Raw genomic sequence first — 6979 nt, forward strand, 5'->3', positions numbered from 1 at the left:
TTTTTACATCTCTTTTGAACTCCTTTTCTGAATGCAAAAAGAAACAAATAACAACAGGATACTGTATATGTTTAAGCCTCAGTGGAATTCAGTGCTACGAATGCTTGCACAGGTGCAAAGAATTTACGTCCAAACTCTTATTCTTCCTTAGCAATAGTCAAGATGCCTAGAAAAATGCATAGAAATGTGCACGTATTTGGGGTTGCTCTTCTCTTGACAGACTGAGCAGCCTAAGTCAGATCATTACCAAGAAACTGCAGTTTCTCTGCATGATTCCAGTCAGGCCTCTTAGTAAGCACTCTCCAAGCATGCACTCTCACCACAATCATTTAAGATCTTTGCAATGAGGCTATTATGAATCCCATTTTAAGCTACCGAATTGGGATGGCTAGGTGTGAGTCAATTAGATTAGATCCAGTCTGGGCGCCAGCCACCTCATGAAATTTTGTGATACTCAGCAGAGCAGTGTGTAAGCCAGTTTCAGCAGTCTACATTCAACCTAAGAAAAAACTATCTGTTGTGGCACCAAATGCTTTATTAGATCTTGCCTCAAATCACCTTCTTTCTGGCATATTTCATCCTTGATTTTGATGACTGATAACAGAATAGTGCTGCTCATTTTCCACTATCTTAACATTTACTACTGTTTATGCCTTTTAAAAGATTCCTCTCTTATTAAGTCTCATCTTGACATCCTCTTAAATTATTAAGGGCTAAAGATCTTCATTAAGAAAGAGATTAAGAAGACATAGCAGACATGGGTAATTATTTAAGATCCAAGAAGGAGACACAAGATGCATTTTAACTGAGGTTTTCTGTAGTGGATTGTTAAATTAAATGAGTGGTTTAGTGATAAACAAGTTGGAGTTAATCAATTGAGTAAAACTACAGGGAGACTCTGTAAGAAAGTTTGGATTTGAAGGGGTTTACAAGTAATCAAATTCTGAATAATCAAAGTCTGCTTCATATTTGTTTAATGAAAGAATTGATGACTAGCTAATGGCTCACAACGTCTAGTGTTACCTAAAAATTTTGCTGGGGATGATGTGCTCTGAGAGCTTTGAAATCATTAGCAAATAAATCAGAAATTTGTGATAACGAGAAAAAATTTTGAATAAGGAGTATTATTTAAATTATTTGATTTTCACGATGAGTTGGTGCAGAGCATATATTTTGAGAGATTATCTGACAATAACAACTAATTATTTGACAAGAATTTAAATCTGTTTTAACTTTTTCAGCTCTTCTCATTGTCTTCAGCAGCTATAGCTTATAAAGATGCAATTGATGACTTTAACCTACCAGCAAGGAAAGATAACTGAAGTCAGCCAGTTTTGGAACTTAGCTTAGTACAACATGGTTTACGAGATTTGTTTTTTCTTTTGTGAATCTGTGAACAAAAGCTTAAAACCTGTAAGAAAACAAAATTGTTTATCTGTGAATTATTAAAGTGAGCGGTTAGAAGCCAAGATGTGTTAATTTAGTCCAATTCAATATATACTTGGCATAAGAGAACTAAATTTTTTTTCAGTAAATATTTTCAAATCTGTTTCGATTTTTTTTTCCAACTTTCTCATTTAAATATGCATACAAAGTAAATGTGAAGGTAATGGGTAAATAACTCCTGCTGAAGAAGGAATAAGCTTCAAAACTGTAATGTCCTTGCTACCCTGAAAGCTGGCCTCCCAAGTTGGGGTGAAGTACATTGTGCAGAGAAAATGATAAAGATCTTCATATATTTGTGAATGATAGAATTTTGCAGAGATTGGAAGTGATTAGAATCAAACTTAATCTTACTCTTATAGAAAGAAATGTAGTACTCTTAATAAAAAAGTGTAGGCTGTTTAAAACTGTTGGAAAATTTATTCACAGAATCACAGAATCATAGAATGGCCTGGGTTGAAAAGGATCTCAAAGACCATCTAGTTTCAACACCCATGCTATGTGCAGGGTTGCCAACTACTAGACCAGGCTGTCCAGAGTCAGATCCAGCCTGACCTTGAATACCTCCAGGGATGGGGCATCCACAAACTCTCTGGGCAACCTGTTCCATGTGTCACCACTCTCTGAGTGAAAATCTAATATCTAACCTAAACCTTCCTTGTCTCAGTTTAAAACCATTCTTCCTTGCCCTACCACTATCAACCGTTGCAAACAGTAATTCCCCCTCCTGTTTACATGCTCTTTTCAAGTACTAGAAGGCCACAATGAGGTCTCCCCAGAACCTTCTCCTCTGTAAGCTAAACAAGCCCAGTTCTCTCAACCTTTCCTCATAGGAGAGGTGCTCCAGCCCTCTGATCATCTCAGTGGTCTTCCTCTGTACCTGTTTTGAGAGCTCCATGTCTCTTGGACTAGGGGGGGATTCAGTATTCCAGATGGGGCCTCACAAGAGCTAGTAGAGGGGGACAATCACGTCCTTCTCCCTGCTGTCCACTGTTCTTTTAATGGAGCCCAGAACAAAATTGGTGTTCTGGTCTGCAAGTGTACACTGCTGGTTCATGTCCAGCTTCTCATCCACCAGGATCCCCAAGTCCTTCTCCACAGGGTGCTCTCAAGGAGATCTTCCCTTAGTTTGTGTAGTTTGTATAAATAGCTGGGATTGCCCCAGCAATTCATCAAATCATGAAAGAGATAGAGAATTTTTAAGTCTGTCCTCAGTGGAAGGACTACTGATGGCAAAAAAACGAAAGGGATACTTTTGGATTTTGGAAATGGTTAAGTAATAAGGACTGAAAAATAAAATACATGTCCAAAAGTAGAAATCCCATGTTAGCCTTAATTTAATGTAAATATGTTGCCGTTAACGTCCTCTGTGTATGCAAATGATGATAAAGATATTATTAAGATACAATCATGGAAAATAAAATATGCCTGGAGAAAGGATAGTTTCTGCAGTGATGTTATTAGGAACAACCTAGGAGAATAATTTTAAATATAGAGTCACAAGAAACATTTCACTGTCTTTGCTCTGAGTCTCCCACATTTTTCCATCTGATCTCTGTGGAGGACATATTTCATCTAGATTTTTTCCACGTCCATATCCACGTCTGTTCTGTGTCATTTTTGGGAAGGTCAAAATATAAGTAGCATTTTGCTCAGCAGCTGCTCCTTTCTTGTTATTAAGTAAAGGTAAAGCGTTAGTATGTCCAAAATTATAATTACACTCTATATAGACATAAATAAAAATTTGCCTTTCTTCCACTTCAACATGCTACTGTTCTCTAATTTTTACTACAATATAAAATGGTTCATATCTGTCCCTGGTGTCATTTCATGGAAATGCACTTATTACTGTCCTAATTATTATCTAACAGAAATGCTAGGATTTTAGCCATGCTAGGCAATGCATAGCAAATAAATAAATACAAACACACATATATGTGCTCCACCACTAATTTTCATTTATTTTTCTACGTAATTGCCAGTGTGTTCCTTTTCCATTCGTGAAATATTATGGGCTCCCTCTGGTGGGCCAAACCAATATGTTTTTAGAGTAATTTTTGGGATGTAGGGAGTCCATTTAGCTTAAAGGAAAACAAATGCTTGATCTGTATGTCTAAGATTTGGAGTTCTAATCCCGATACTTTTCAATTTCCTTACAGTTTATGACTCTGCCCCAGAAAGATTGTATTTTCAGTGCATAACTGTCAATACTAAAATACATGTTTTTTTAAAATAAAATATTCTAATGAAAAGACTAAACCAGCAACCTTCTCTAAAACTGAGGGTTCAGATTTCTTGAATATGATGACTATAACTAGGAGCAACATTAAGTCCCTAAAATGAAATCATACAAGTGTGGCTGTGATAGAAGACTAAAAACTGAAATAAATACATGTTTTACTTTTTTTTTTTTCAGAAAATCATCAATAAAGTTAGTATGCACACTGAAACTGTGTCCTCAAGAATTTGCTATTATTTCATAAGATGAATCACTTTTTTAAAATCAGGAGTGCATGCATGTTGGTTGTTACTGCTTTTTTAGGACAAACATTTTCCATTTATTGCTACAGTTTCTGTGAAATTATGGCAATATTATCTTCTAACTCCTTTGACTGAATGTTAAACTTTCTTCATCTGTTCCTCATTAATAAAAAAATCTGTAATGTGTTATTTTTTACTTTCAACCCACACACATAAATCATAGCTTTAGGTAAAGAGAGATGAAAATTAAACAAGTGAATCAATCAGTGTGAGTAGAGAAACTGAAGTAGTACAATAAAGAGAAAATAGTATCTTGATATTAAGACTTATTTGTAGCTTACTCAAGGTGGTCACTTGTATGACTAATTCTTTCTTCCAGAATGGTTATCTTGGGAGATTATTTGGTGGATTAGTTTTTTTTTTCTTTTCTGATAGATTTTTAGATTCTTTTCTGTAGATTTGCTTCAGTGAATGATGTATTTCTTTATATTGTTACTTCTTTGTTTTATTATTTTTTCTATGCCCATGAAATATTACAGATATTATTTTATCACAAAAGTGATCAAGATAAAAAAAAAAAAAAGAAAGATGAAGAAAAAAGAAGTTGCACTGAACAGGTAAAATGTGAAATATATCTCTGTATTTAGCTTTGTTGTTAGTGGCAAATTTCCTATTATAGGATTAAGGATCTCAAATGGTGTTAAAAGATGTTGTAGAAATGCACTGCAGGCAATGAACTGAAATAAGTGACCAGAAGAACTTCAAACAGAGAAAAGATGAAGATAGGGCAAAATTTTTCATTTGTTCACATGAGAAGACCTGACTGAAAGGTGTCACTAAGCTTAGTGTTTCACTATAATCAGGTATATGTTTTGTTGTTCTGAGTGTAAACTGGGTAAGGCTTTAGAAGATGAATCATAGCTGACACCAAGCTGACCCTAAATGTATTTAGGAAGCTAATGAAGAACAGCAAGCCTTTCAAAAAACTGTTGTCTTTTAGAAAGAGAGGATGTTTCAAATCCATATTCCAAACAGCCATTTCATTGTCAGTAAGTGCTTTGGAAGAGCAGTAACCTCTGTACACACGGAGAGATGGGGAAACTTTTAATGAAAGGCTCTGGTTACAGTACACTCTTCTCTTGTTAACAGCAGTGGATGGTTACATTTTTTGTGCTTACTCTTTGCCACATTTTTCTGAAGTTTTAATTGGGAAATGGAGAAGATAAATTGTACTCTTAACTCTTTTTCAAATAGAAAAAAATGACTTGGATAGAGGACATATTACCAAAAATCCCAGATAATTTCTTGTTTTTACAGAATGATAATACATCATTATGTATCATCATATAAAAACATAGGATTATTTCATTTTTTAGTTAATGTAATTAAAATGGAGATGCTAATGTTCTAATATATTTTGTACTTACAGAGTACATTCTACTCAACTCTCTATGAGAGAAAGATGAGTGGACAATGATGATAACAATGATGTTGATGATTACAGTTAGTTTAAAAAAGGATAAAGAAGTTACAATCTGAGAAGCTAGTAACTGAAATTAAGACTGATTGCCATGTTTAGACTATTTTTCACTGAATTTTGATATGCACATGTTCCTACATATGAATGCAGAAATGACCCACCTTTGTGTACAGACTGGGGGAAATTGTTCAAGATATCAGACTGTCACATTCTCAGTCTCAAGGAGCTCCACAGTTCCACACCTTAGAGAACAGACTTACTTGGCAGGTTAGACACCATGATCAGGCAGGTGATTTTCTCAGAGCAAGGCTCATTCCTTGCACTCTGGGTGTGCTGATTCCTGTGATCTCAAATGCAGAAAACTGAACTGCATAATCTGTGGTAGTAGGGAACTGTTCTCATGCTCGCTCTCTCTCCCTCTCTCTCTTTTTTCAAATTTAAGTGTTAATTTTAATTTTCCTCACCTCTGTGCAGGGAAGATTATGGAATAGATCTTCCTGGAAGCTATGCTAAGATATGGAAAACTGGGAGGTGAAACAAGACTGCAAGCATGGCTTCATCAAAGGCAAGTCCTGCCTGACTAACAGTGGCCTTCTAATGAATCATAGAATCATAGAATGACTTGGGTTGTGTCTCGCTCCAATTTATAGGAGGGAGAGGAGGTTCTTTGATATCTATATACCTGGCGTGAGATTAAGAAAAAAATGGTTCAAATGCTGGTTTGACCAGTTTATTACCGATCTTAATCAGGGAGATGGGGAAAGGGAGGATGGACACTATTATGAATTAGGGTAATGGGGAAGAGAAGGAGGGCGATAGAAAAGATAGGAAAGAAGAAGCAAGGAGTCTTTATAGGAAGCATGAGAGAGATAGTCACCTCCATGGATCCAGCGTGGTTTATGGCTCAGTCTTCAGTAGTGGTGGGTCATCAGGCGTTGTTTCGTTGATGACAACGGTAATCACAGCAATAATGGCGACTACTTTACAATGGTAGTATAAACTTATAAATAAGTCCAAAGTGGTTGAGTCAGCTCTTTCTGGAGTGACAGCTCCTGGCTTTTGGATCTCAGCAGGAACTCCTTTTGTTCCCATCTGCTGGGCCTTGCTGGCAGATAAGAGGGAGCAAGGAGATGCTCACTTGTATCTTACCTTCACAGGATACAATAGTATCATCCTCCAAATTCCCACAGCAAGCTCGAGTTATTTGGTCACAGGCTAGATCTCCCGCCAGTAAACAGTCCTGAGCACTCTCTTCCGAAGGCAAACAACTCCAGAGAAATTCTTTCAAGTGTAAAATTGTCCACACAGTGATGTTGATTGCCATACGGCAACACTCATCACTCATCTCCTAGACAAGTCAGTCGTATCACAAGAAATACCCTAGGAAGCAAGCTTTGAGCTAGAAAACAAAGAACATACAGGTTGGAATGGACCACAAGGACTATTAAGTTGCAACTCCCCTGCCACAGGCAGAGTTGCCAGCTGCTAGATCAAGTACTAGATCAGACTGTTCAAGGCCCCATCCAACCGGGCCTTAAACGCAATCAGGGATGGGGCATCCACAGCCTCTCTGGG

The 6979-nt window shown here is 36.7% G+C and overlaps 1 non-coding gene across 1 annotated transcript; it reads left to right on the forward strand.

The window, feature by feature from the left end:
• Positions 1-5656: 5656 nt before the first annotated feature.
• Positions 5657-5818, forward strand: LOC116217560. Its single transcript, XR_004162254.1, has one exon. It is a non-coding gene; the product is annotated as a U1 spliceosomal RNA (small nuclear RNA).
• The last annotated feature ends 1161 nt before the right edge of the window (positions 5819-6979 follow it).

The sequence above is a fragment of the Meleagris gallopavo genome, chromosome Z, assembly GCF_000146605.3.
Source record: "Meleagris gallopavo isolate NT-WF06-2002-E0010 breed Aviagen turkey brand Nicholas breeding stock chromosome Z, Turkey_5.1, whole genome shotgun sequence".
Taxonomy (NCBI): Eukaryota; Metazoa; Chordata; class Aves; order Galliformes; family Phasianidae; genus Meleagris; species Meleagris gallopavo.